Genomic DNA, 13,912 nt, shown 5'->3' with positions numbered 1-13,912 from the left:
TAAGTGTGAGGTTTGTGGATGCCTTGTAAGCCAGGCATAGATCACTCTTTAGCAGTCTATAGGAGACTGAATAGAGGGAAAGAGCTTTATGGTGCTCTGCATAAGGCAAGTTTGTTACGGGTCTATATCATGAAATCGAACTTCCAAAATGTCAAACACCATAAGTTCGAATTTGGAAGATCGAATTCAGATAACATCGACACTTCAAAACAGCGATTTTTTTCCCAGGGAAAAAATTTGCTGTTCCGAAAAACACACACATAACACAATCACACCAAACACCTTCAAAACCTACACTAAACCTAACATACACCACTATCTATGCACTATCCTTAACCCAGCCCTGATCCTAAAGTCCGTCACTTTCGCACACTTACCTGACCTGCACCTTAACCCTAAAGTCCATCACTACCCGTTCGTACACTTACCTTGACCCAGTCCAAAAATTCCGAAGCCGCAGAAATGGCCAACTGAATTCTTTCCCTGGGAAAGAATTTGGGTTTCCGCGGCTTCGACATTCTCAACTTTTGAACTACCATGTTCGGCCTTCCGGTATTCGGCATTTACAATGTTTGATTTTGTGATATAGACCCGTTTGTTACACCTTGTATTCTTTTTGTGAGGAACCTCTGAGGTCACTCTGGTTGCTGCATATGCCTGGTCAGGTACATACCAAAGGGGGCATTGTACTGTACGATTGGTCTATTAAGGGAAGAGAACAGTGGGATAATGACCTTTCTGGACTTAGATACCATGCCCTTGCTTATAATTTGTGCAACATAAAAGGATTTCCACACCACTGTGACCATGTGGTGGTCGAAGGTAAGGCTACTGTCTACATGCATACCCACATCTCTGACCACTGGTTCATCACTTAATACTGTATTATCAACATGGTAATTAGCCAGGATGGTTGACTTCCAAAAGGGTACAATGATGCATTTCTTAGCATTCAATGTAAGACCATGGCTTTTCCACCATTTGTTAGTCAGAGATAGAACTTCTTGAGAAATGCTAGTGTCTGCAGAGGAGTCAATGATAACCCCAAGCTTTCAGTCATCTGTAAACTTAGTCAGCCATAAACCTTCAGCATTTGCTTCCATTTCAGAGAAACAAATGCCAAAAAGGAGTGGGCCCAATACTCAGCCCTGGGGGACTGTGATAGTGACTGGCCTCTTGGTGGAGGTGGCCTCACCTATTTTGACTTCTTGTGTCCTTTCAATGAGCCAGTTGGATATCCAGTGGGTGATAAAAGGGTTTATGCCTAAATTAGTAAATTATCTATAATGCCTGAGTGGGGTATTGTATCAAAAGACTTGGCCAGGTTAAGGTAAGCTGTGTACATAGTCTTACCTTCATCCAGTGCTGTGGTGACTCTCTGAAAAAAGTCCACCAAATTTAATAGGCATGACCTTGTCTTAACAAAGACGAACTGCGATGACCCCAGCATTTGCAGGTTATCTATGTCCTCATTTATTATGTCCATAATGATTCTTTCCATAGCCTTACATATAAGGCTGGTAAGACTTATGAGCCTGTAGTTACCTGGGTTGGTGGTTGGACCTTCTTTGTGCAGGCTAATGACTGTAGCCATTTTCCATTTCTTGGGCACAAAACTTTACTGAAGGCTCCAGCTGAAAAGTCATTCAAGTGGACGAGAGAGGTAATATTTCATGATATTTATTAAACATCCCATGATGTTATTGGGGCTCATCATTGAGCCCCAATAACATGGTGGGATGTCAGTGTTTTTGGTCTTGGAAAGTGCATTGATGGCCTGTCCCTAGTAATGGTTGGGGGGTTGTGGAATGCATTAATTCCGCTGGATTATTGGGTTGGTGGTAAAATTTTAGCTGAACCGGTCAGCTAAAAGGTTGGCAATGGTCTCTGGTTCAGTGTGGGTGATGCCATTTACAATACATTTTGCGCATTGTTGTGTATTTCTTCTGAGGTTAAGGACACAGCTGTAGAAAGCTTTGTAGTTGCCCTTTGTCTGAGAAACTATTTTTTTCTTCAAATTTAGCCTGTGAACTATTAATGAACCCTCTAATTTGCCTGTTTAGATTTGTTATGGGGCTTTTAATATGTACAGCTTTGTTTTTCCTATGCTTGGCCAAGATTTTTTTCTTTTGTTGTATAACCAATTGATATTGTGATTCCACCACGGTGTCTTGCCTTTTAGTTGGTCTTATTCTTAATATGAGTGGGCACAGCTCACTCTATACAGCTATCAATATGGCTGTACAGTGATTTTGTAAATAGGTCAGCATATGCTATGGTGTTTACTGGGTTTGGGTGTGCTTGGAATTTAGCCAAGGTGTTGCTTAGTAGAGAGAGAGATTAGCCTTGGAGTAGTTCCTAAAGGTTTTTGGTTTTGCTAGATCCTCAGATTTAATTTTATTTCAAGTAATACTGACTAGTGATCTGATCTGGTGAAAGAAGGCATTACATTTAGTGAGGAACATCACCCCCCCATGTTCATGAGTACAAGGTCAAGGATGTTTGTACCACTAGAAGGAGAATAAATCAACTGCTCCAAGATCTTGTTATTAACAACGTTTAGGAATTGCTGAGGTTGTGCATTAGAAGTGGTGTAGGATTCCCAGTCTATAAAGGGGAAATTGAGATCCTCCATGAATATTGTATTGGGTTGAATGGTGAGGGGCTCTAATACATTGAGTTAGATAGTACGTGAATTCTGGGACATCAAGGGGAACCTATAGGTTGCAAGGATATGGTATGACACCCTGTTTATGGTGAGTTGCACGTGTATGACTTCAAGTGGGTCATACACTTTAACTAGTCTGGATGTGTTTTTTTTAATGTAGACTAAGACTCCTCTACCTTTAGTTACCAACTGTGCAGTAGCTGGTCTAAAGGTGTGAAAAGCATTATAACCTTGCATTTCTGGGTTACTCTCCACAACTTTAAATCACATCTCTGTTACTACACAGATGTCTACACTCTCCAGGGAGAGGAATGCTTATAATGGAGTGCAGTTTCTTGTTATGACTTCCAGCACTGAACAGTACCGCCTTCAGATATTCCTGCATAGGTTCAGTTAAGTCAGTAGGTTTATCAGTTTGGCATTGCCTATAAAATGCACTATGGGGAGGAGAAGGTATTTGCCAGTATCGGAAAGCCTAGAGGAGAAGGTACAGACTACCTCTGACAAAACAGCATGGTCTGTCAACCATGTCCTCCCAGGCTGTCCAATATTGTACCCCCCTGGAGTAACAGCAGAAGCTAAGCCGATTGTTAAACTCTGTTGGTAACATGGCATCATCCTTGGAGAAGGTTGTATGCTGCTCAGTGTTAGGCTCATACCTGCCTGAGACACATAATTAGTGGATTTGATCGTGTATCACTTCATATAGTCAAGGGAAGTACATCTCAGATCATTAACACCCACATGGCCTGTGACAGAGTCATACTGGAACCTGTGGTTCAATTACTTGAATGCCTGTTTGACTTGATGCATCTTAGCCCAGGAAAGGTGATGACATTGCAAAAGAAGAAATGCCCTTTTAATCCACACTGGAGTGACATCAGTGTTGACAATAATAATAAGCAAGGAGATGCAGAGAATACAGTATACTGCATGAAGGGTCTACAATGTTTGCCCTCCATCCATTATAGGTAATTGCCAAAAAATACATTTTTTTTCTCTTTAGATGTGAAACAATCGTAGCTGTTTCTGTGTTAGCTTATATTTCATAATAATGTTCTGGTTAACTGACTCAGATTACGGATGGGATCCAAAGTAGCCTGAAATTGCTTCTGTGAACAATATATACAATATCTTGTCCATGTATTCCCCAAAAGTTGATTCTTCAGAAGCATCATTTTCCCCAAATCACAATGGAATGATAAAGTTATAACAAGAAAACTAACAATGTGGTATTACGAAATAAATGGTGCCAGGTCCACTGACAAGGCAAGTTGATAAAATGTATAAGCAAGATTCATGGGGGCATGAAGAAGAGAACTCACTCGGAGATGAAGTCCCAGGGCATTTAGAATTTATAGCCGGAGGTCCACTGACTCACAACAATCATATTTAATAATGGTGAATAAGAGTTTACTTTCATACCAAACAAATGGGCTGACTTAGTGAACATTCTTGTTGACTTGTTTTTTTTTTTTTTTTTTTCCTATTTTGGCTTCCCCATAGTTGGCCAACAGCTTCTCTCAGTGCCTTTACTCATCCAGTGAGTCTGTTTAACCTGCCCATCTTCCCTCAGACTTCCTCTGACTAAATTTCCGGGCTAGTGTGGAAAATGAGGCACCCTGGTAGACAATCACACTGCTGCTGAGGGTGTATTTTTCCCATTTGTCCTAACCCCACCCCCTTCACATGTATATATTTTCCAGGGGTTAGCATGTAAAGTGCATGTAAACGGCACTGTGGCATATTGTCCATGCCTCTACATGCTCTTCTACCCTGCTGCCCCTCCCCTTGGGGGTGAAGGAGCTGACATAAGCTACTCAAGCTTACCTTCCCACTAGTCTCCTTAAGTGCCGGAGCTGCTAATCAAACTCAGGTCATTTGAGTGAGAGTCAGGGCTTTACTCCTGCATGTGACAGTCAGGACTTTACTCCTGCATGTGACAGTCAGGGTTTTATTTATGCATGTGACAGTCAGGGCTTTACTCCTGCATGTGACAGTCAGGGCTTTACTCCTGCATGTGACAATCGGGCTTTATTCCTGCCTGTGACAGCCGGGGCTCTATTCCTGCATGCTAGGGAATAAACATATTATTGATGACTTTAAATTGTTTGTACATAAAATTAATTTTAAAATGTTTTTGAATGCCAAGCTTGTAAGTCTGTTAGTGCAAAAGAACAGTAGAATTTCCATTCCACTCTTTCTTGGTACTGTGCTCGGTTTTGAAAAATGTTATGAAGCTAAGATCTGGGCAGTTTTTTACAAGCCTCCAAGTAAAAAAAATATTACCATCTGGATGGAAATGGAAGGGCAACTTTGGCAGAACTTTGATCTTTAAAACTGAGATATATGAAAGTGGGCAATGGGTTTGGGGTACTACTTATGAATATCAGTATATATGGGGAAGGGATATTTGGTTCACTAAACTGAGAAATATGAGGAGACCACATTGTATGAAATTAATGAAGGTTTGCAGCAAATTAATTTAGTGCTTGTAAGAGTTGATTTCCATTAAAGAGTTTGAAGTTTTGAAGGTTGGCTCACCTCTACTAGAGGTTTTTCGCATCCAAAAGCTACATAAAGATGCAAAGAGACCCCCCCCCCAATCCACCCTATTCCATTTACAGGTGACACCAAAATACTTTATCTCTCTTTTCAGGTAGAAACTTAACCCATTGGTGTCCAGGATTTCTTCTTATATTAAGATATGTGTGACATTTTAGATAAAATATTTAAATTAAATCAATGGTTACCCATTTTTTGTCAAGTAAAATCGCTTAAAAAATTCTGTTCCACTACCGTAAAAAGGCACCAGCACGATAGGTACCAACACAAAAAGTAGTACCACCTCCTTTTTCCTTCTTCAAATAGTTTATTAATATAAAATCAAACAGTCAGGTTTAGCACTTTCATCTATCAAGACTTCATCAGAACAAAAAAACAATTGCCTCCCCTTCCTTATATAATCCCAATTAATCACATGTTATGTCCCAATTTAACTTTTAAAGTGCTAGTGCATGACCGTAAACTTTGTTGTATGAGATATTAGTACTAAACACATTTAGTTACCTTTCTCATTCAACTGATATTACATAATAAAAAATGTAAAAAATTTTTTATAAACTGTATGTAAAAATATTTCATAAAAAGTACATTTGGAAAAATGCATATAACCATCCCTAGTAACTTTTTCTACCTTCTATTAGCTTCTAGAATGGGCTTGATTGACAAATATTCATTTATACCTGGGGGAACAGATGCGTTTAACTTAATTTGCCATTTCACTTCTCTTTCCCCCACCACCCTCCTGATGTCTCCCCCCCTAGGGTTGGGCTTGACCAATTCCAGGATCCCAAACTGGAATCCTGAACATTCTTTGTTTTCATTCAGATGTTTCCATAGGGTATTTTTTTCATCACCCTTTTTGATACTGTAATCATGGTCGCATATCCTATTTCTTAAGCATCTGGTGGTCTTGCCCACATAAAAACTTGGACACTTGGTACACTTCGCTAGATACACCAGATGCTTAGACTTACAATTACCCTTTTGGAACTGTATCCTAGTTCCATTCGTGTCTTCAAGTGTGATTGTGGGGGAATTAATAATGTAATGACACTGCCTACAAGTCCCACATCTCTGTGTCCCATTAATGCTAATACCCTGGGGTCTTGTTTTTGTTTCCAATAATTTCTTCATATTTCTTCCATTTTTGTAAACAAATACTGGTTTGTCCCCTACTATTTTGGAAACTTCATTATCCACCTACATAATATTCCAATGTTTTTCCAAAATCTTCCTAACCTCTCTACTATGGGTTGCATATTGTAAAACACATGCTTTACCATATTCATTACCATATTTTATGTTGTCATTAACACTAATGGTATCCTTCATTGCAAGGGTGTCACTTGCACTCCCAACTTTACTTCCCAACAGGGGTTTGTACTTCTTACCCCATTCACTTTTGACATAGTTGGTGACGTCTGTCACCATATCAATAGGATACCCCCTGTTTGTGAAGTACATACCTATCTTTTCTAACTCACAATCTAAGTCATTAATGTCGGATGTCATCCGGGCCGCTCAAATACATTGGCCTTTGATTATATTTCTTTTTTGAACCATGGGATGACTACTATTGAACTGGAGATATGAATTACTAAAAGTATCTTTCCTATATATATTGGATTTAAATTTCCCATTTTCCAGGGTTATCCTGGTATCTAAGTATGGGATGGAAATTTGGTCTTCACTGAATGTGAACTTTAAAAAGTCACTAAATGTGTTCAAATAACTCTTAAACCTGTCTAATTGCTCCTTATTCCCCTTCCAAATGACAAAAATATCGTCCAAAAAGCGCAAATAGCATCCCATATAAATGGACCACTCCGTGTTCAATATAAATTCCTCCTCCCAATTAGTGAGGAACAAATTAGCAAACATGGGGGCGCAAGCCGCCCCCATGGCTACACCTTTCTTTTGTCTAAAATACTCCCCTTCATACATAATGTAGTTGTGAGATAAAACAAGGTCCATTAGCTCAATTATTAACAAAGTTCTCTCCCATGTGGTGTCACTTTTCTTTCTAATACTTTCTTGAAATCTTGACATTCCTTCATCTTTCGGTATGCTAGAAAATAGATCTACTACGTCAATGATTATCAACCATTCTGCACTTGAGGGTAACTCAGGCCGTAACCTACTCAAAAAATCCCATTAGTCTATTACTATATGGGAGATGTTTTTGTATATAGGTTTGAGCCACCTATCTATCACCTTTCCAAAAGGAAAGGTTTTAGAATCACTACCTGATATAATAGGCCTGAAGGGGGGGTTTTGGATATCTTTGTGGACTTTGGGTATCCCTACTATTGTACTTATTATGGGGTGTTCAACTTTCAAAAAGTTGTATAGATCTCCATCTATTCTACCTTCTAGTAACAGATCCTCCAAAAACAGGTCCACCTTATGATATCCTATATTCACCTCACTGAGTGAAGCAGTGTCATAGTTCCCAGAATTTAGCAAAATGCCATTTATCTTATTAGCATAATCCTCTTTACCATGAAGTACAACCCCCCCCCCCCTCCCTTGTCAGGTTTCATTATTCTCAGATTATCTTCCTGTATTTCCTTCAATATAATAACCTCTTCCCTCGTGAGGTTACGTGTTGTGTTTCTTGATCTATTTTTCCTACAATATGAGTAGATCTCATCTATCACTAATTTCTCAAAAGTAGCTAATAAGTTGTTTAAGAGGGGTGTAAAGGTGCTCACCTTTTTTAATTCATTAGATTTTTTTAGACGGTTTATCTCTAAAGAATAACCCCAAATTTAATTTCCTGATATACTTTTTGACTTCCAAAACATAGTCAACCAAATTAAATTTGTCATTGGGTATGTATTTCATCCCTTTAGATAACAACGTAAAGTGTTCTCTTTTCAAATCCAAACATGTGTAGTTATATATGGTAAAGTCATTCCATTTACTCACAATATCATTCACTCTTACTATACCCTCTTCATTTTCCTTGTATACCTCTATAGCATTTCCCCCTGATGTCATTTGCTGTTGTTGTTTCCCCTCTCCCATCTGTTCCCCTGGGGTTCTTTTGCATCCATTCCTTCCCATCCCCATTCTTCCTCTAAAAAATTATTGTGTTGAGGTCTCCCTCCATAATTGTCTCTCAAATTCCCTCTATTAATACCAAAATCCCTATGGTTTCCATGTTCCCTATAAGTGTATTGGTAATTCCTATTCTCAAGTCTACGTATAAAACCCCTTTCCTTAGTAGTGGTTGTTTTCTTATCCCATCTGTACGCATTACCATTTTTATACTGGTCGAGGTCCCGGTTCATTTTTTTACATTTCCTGTCATATTGTTTTGCCACCTGTCCTTCAACCCATGTGTATTGTGACTCTAAAAATAATTCACATTCTTCATATTTTTAAAAAAATTTTATTATATTTTATTATGTAATATCAGTTGAATGAGAAAGGTAACTAAATGTGTTTAGTACTAACATCTCATATAACAAAGTTTATGGTCATGCACTAGCACTTTAAAAGTTAAATTGGGATACAACATGTGATTAATTGGATTATATAAGGATTGGGAGGTAATTGTTTTCTTGTTCTGATGAAGTCTTGATAGATGAAAGCGCTTAACCTGACTGTTTGATTTTATATTAATAAACTATTTGAAGAAGGAAAAGGAGGTGGTACTACTCTTTGTGTTGGTACCTATCGTGCTGGTGCCTTTTTACGGTTGTGGAACAGAATTTTTTAAGCGATTTTATTTGGTGGACTGTTCCCAGGTCTTGTTTTTTATTTTTTGTCAAGTACATACATCTCACATCTGCTATAGTTAGACAAATAAGTATGGATGTCAGATCATTATTCTGTTGATATGCTGACCAAAGTGACAGTTCGGGGTATGTGTCATATCCTTCTGGATTTCACTACATGCATACATACACAGCATGTATGAACAGCCACACTTTCTACCATGTAGGTTGCTGTCAGAAATGCTTTTCCATGAATTAATATTACTGGAATAATTGCATAGGTGCACATGATTCTTCTCAGTGTTTCCGCATTGTTACAGGTTTGTACATTGCCATAACAACTTCAGTATTGTTTCCTTCATGCACATAAGGTACTGAAAGGCTTGCAAGTCTAACATTAATCATACTAATGTTATGTATAACCTTTGATGACTCACACAATATATATCACAATGGTAGTGTAGGCCCATACACCAGCAACACTGGTGTAGCTACCCATTCTCAATACAATCATATGAGTACATTTTTCTATGTCTAAGGAAATGTATAATGAAAAATGTACAGCATATTTTATTTAGTTGGGAGGTTGGCATAATTATTGATGTGTTTACCTTACAGATATAAAGTGAAGGGTTTGATTCTCACATAGAGTAATTGGCTAGTTTAAAATGGCCCTCAAGGGCAGTTAGCCTAGTACTATGACCCTCAAGGGCAGATAGCCTAGCACTAATCTATGAACAATTCTATAACTGTATAGACTATTGTATAATTTACATCCATACATAACACATGCTTTACTAACACAACTGTAGAGTAGCTTTTCTATGGTTACAAGTGCCAAAAAATGACAATAAAAAGTCATTTTCTAAAGTGCATAGGGCAACAGCTTTAAAGTTCAGTGCAACTCTAAAATTTTTATTTATTTTGCATGTATCATATTTACTTCATTTGTTACACTGTAGTTGTGTCCCTCTCACATCTTTTGCTAACATTTTCTTTTTATTATGTAGATGTTCCCTAAGTGGAGAGGATTACTAATATAGGTAACAATACATGTAATTACTGTTGTTTGTACACTGATCTACTTATATCTAACTACAAGTTCCTCATTAAGTTTCCCCACCACTTAATTATGTACTTCAAGTTGCCCTTGCCTTCTATTGTACTGTCAGCGCATTCTTGCTTACTTGGGTTGTGTGTATATAAATCATGTTGTTTATATTCTGTGCTCAAGCCTCTGTGTACCTCAGCATGGCTACTAACAGGTGTTCTGGCCATGAACAAGTAGTGCTTAATGTGTATCAGCCTTGCTTAGTGGCTTTCATATTTTATGAGCAATGCTGCTCATCTCACTACACAAATGAAACATGCAGGCTTAAAATGTTATATATATATATATATATATATATATATATATATATATATATATATATATAGGTCCCCTTCAAATCGCCAAATCCCCACATCAGTGAATCCCATTCATTGAGATGAGAATATTGAATCTTCAGTGAAGTAAAACCTTAAAGCAGCCAAAACGTTCATCGGGAAACTAACAACTTGACCACCCTCAAGGTATTTGCCCTTTTCTCCACTATAGTGTGATCTCTGAGTTGGTATATATTGTTGGGGGGGGTGTTGGGGGCATCAGGGGTGTGGGTGGTGAAACCCCCCTACTTTAGTGAGCTTTAATCCCTTCGTTGTGTGTACGTTGTCCTTGTGGTCAAGTGGTTAGTTTCCTGGTGAATGTTTTCGCTGGTTTAACGTTTCATCTCGATAAAACAGGATTTGCTGATGAGGGGTTTTGACGATTTGAAGTTGACCAGTAGTCATTACAAATATAGATGAGTACTAGAGAATTATCTTCATGTCAGGTGAAGATGTCGTATTATTTAAGTAAAAGGTGAAAACAGGTACAGGCTACAGAGCATTAAAGTATTAATAAAACAGTGACTAGCCACATGATGTTGCACACTGATAATCATGCACATGCAGATCAAACACAGATAATTACCCATGTGTACCTTTATATATGAATGTAAATATACAGTCTTAAGAAGGCTACAGGCTATATAATTCTCCAGTGTAACAGAGAGATATCTAGACAGACAGATAGACAGATAGATAGAGGGAATTAGTGAATGAGTGAGTGAGTCTTTTGAAAATGTATAGTGAATCAGAAGAGCTTCACATAACAAATTCAAACTAATCTTAGATTGAAGAAAAAAAATATCTTGCCTTGCAATAAGCAACAGGCAAAATGTTGTACAATCCTGCAGCTCAAGACTCACAACCTCAACAGCAGATCCTCTGGAGAGTTTACTATGTGATGTCACCAGAAGGTTTTACCTACACTCCTTAACTTCCATTTTGATGCATGAATGTACCCTGTATGCTATCCCCATTTTCCATTGATATTCTGTTCCAGACTCTAGAATGAGGTTTTGTAGGCAGTGTTATGACAGTTATTCTGCAGGAAAAAATCCAGTCACTAAGAAAACTGCAACCAAGACTGTGCAGGCTGAGGCTGAGGCCCCCACTCATTTAACTGAAGCCATGTGAATAATCTAAAGCCTATTAAAAGATGCTTAGAGTCTGCAGGACTCCATTTTGTTTTCATGTTATCACTAAATAATTAAATGAGTCATTTACTGTAATAAAAAATAATGAAAATTCTAACCTCTTTGCACCCAACCATGTTAGTAAGGTTAATGGTAATGACAGAAGTTCAAATATGCTGCTTTGCTATTGCTAAGGGTACTTAGTGATTATATTTACTGTGTTCCCTTCTCCTGTCCTTTGTCTTAAATATTTATCTTATTAAAATGTGCCTTCATTAATGCAAGATCAGTGTTTCTAATTTGAAACGGGTCTTTGATATCCAGGATGATATAGCTTCCATCTTGCATAAGTGCTATGATATGTCTAAAGGAACAAATTATGTGATTTGAAAGATCATGCCAAGTGCCACTAAATGCAAGTAATACCTGTAACTTCTCAATGCATTTATCCCAGCATTTAATCATATTAACTTTAGTAGGCATTGTGGAATGGAATTTGTAACCATATTATTATTATTATTATTATTATTATTATTATTATTAGTAGTAGTAGTAGTAGTAGTAGTATTATTATTGTTATTATTATTATTATTATTATTATTATTATTATTATTATTACTAATCATTATTATTTGGTTCTTCAATCATAACCAATCTGGACACCAACAAATTCACTTTGAAAATACATGCATGTTTTGAACACAAAATAAGTGAGACCCACAGAGTTATATCTGGTTTGTGTATTACCAGTTACAAAAAAAGTGTAAGAGTGGAAAGTGTTTTTCCTGCTTTAAATGTATTTGAAAGCCAGTAAAACACTACCACTGCCAAACAGCTAGCAGTCAGAAACCAAATGTCTCTCTGAAGAATTAATGCCTTTAAAAGCTGTTCGACATCTTGTTCTAACACACTGTTTTGTTAATAAGTGGGGAAGAGTGAAGTATGTAACAGTTTTAAACCCATTTTACCATCCGCTGCTGCTCTTTGTCAGTTATCACTGTTTGCTGTTAATCCCTAGCATTTCTGATATCAGAAAGGTGCATAAAAAGATTGATATTTCTTGTTTTTAGCATAATCAAAACATATTATGCGACAAATTATTATTATTATTATTTACTGAATTACTTACTGTTTATGTATCAGAGACTCTAAGTGGGTGATTGCAAAGGGAGATTAACAGGCGGGTCATTTTCTTATGGATTAAAAAATAAAAAATAGAGAAACTAGTGGTCTTCTAACTTTGTTGAGGAGCTCAGTCACAATAATTTTCAAAAATCATGAAACCCAGGTAGTGTTCCAAAGCAACACACTTTTATTTGTCACAGACAAGCGATCCTCTGTAACAAAAAAAATGAGAAATATTTTAACAATGTTAAACATAGGTGTGGAAACTATACATATTGTTTAATTTTAAACCAGCCCATTCATGGCGAACAATATAAACAGGGCCATAAATGTGTATTTTAGAACAGCAAGTACCCACCCCCACACTACTACTGATTAGATCAAACTAAATCCTAGTTAAGGAAAACACTACCTATTTGCAACCCACATTCCAAGATCAGATATTAAGAAAAATGTAACATATGCATAAAAAAGACTTTTAACTAAAATCACTTTTGGCTAATTAATGTAATAAAGCCTTCATCAGGTCTGTGACAAGAACTAAAATCAAGAAAAACACAAAGCTATCTAACCATAAACATAATCAAACTAGAACACTATAAATATAAAAAATACATCTGTCTAATAATATCTAATAAATGTTCATCCATGTGTATTAGTGTACAAAGAAAACAATGTTATTAATAGCTCAGAAAATGTCAGTGTTTGCAAAAAAAAAAAAAAAACTGTCATGACAGTTTTCATGTTTACAGCCCCAAAAACATGTTTATACAATGAAAATTAGTAGAAAAAACACACAAAAATGCAGAAAACAGTGGATGAAGTAAACTAGTAATGTATAAAACTGTGCATGAGTGTGCATGTTTTTTTTTTTTTCCTCAACACTTGTGACACTGAGGTTGGAATTAGATTCCTGTGCTTGTTCATTTTTTTTTTCTTATGAATTACTATGACATTGCCATCAGGCCATCCATAGTAGAGTTGTCAAAAAAGACACATGACAAACTGAGAAGATAACAAACAAAAGAAGTGACAAACTATTATTAGGAACACAAAGAAGACAGAAACACTAAATAAATCCAAAACAGGTTCGAGAAATCAGCAACACAGTCCAAAAACGGTCAAGTAACATTGTTTATTCCACTGTTTTAAGCACTTTTCGTCAGCCTGATAGTAAACTTCTTCAGAAACAGTTACAGCAATAAAAAACCTTCCTTTTAACTAAAACAGGTGATCAGCATTCACCAATTGCATTACTATGTTCTGCTTAA

Source organism: Protopterus annectens, chromosome 3.part0 (genome assembly GCF_019279795.1).
Source record: "Protopterus annectens isolate FY-2018-M chromosome 3.part0, PAN1.0, whole genome shotgun sequence".
Taxonomy (NCBI): domain Eukaryota; kingdom Metazoa; phylum Chordata; order Ceratodontiformes; family Protopteridae; genus Protopterus; species Protopterus annectens.
Note: the sequence above shows the minus strand (reverse complement) of the source record.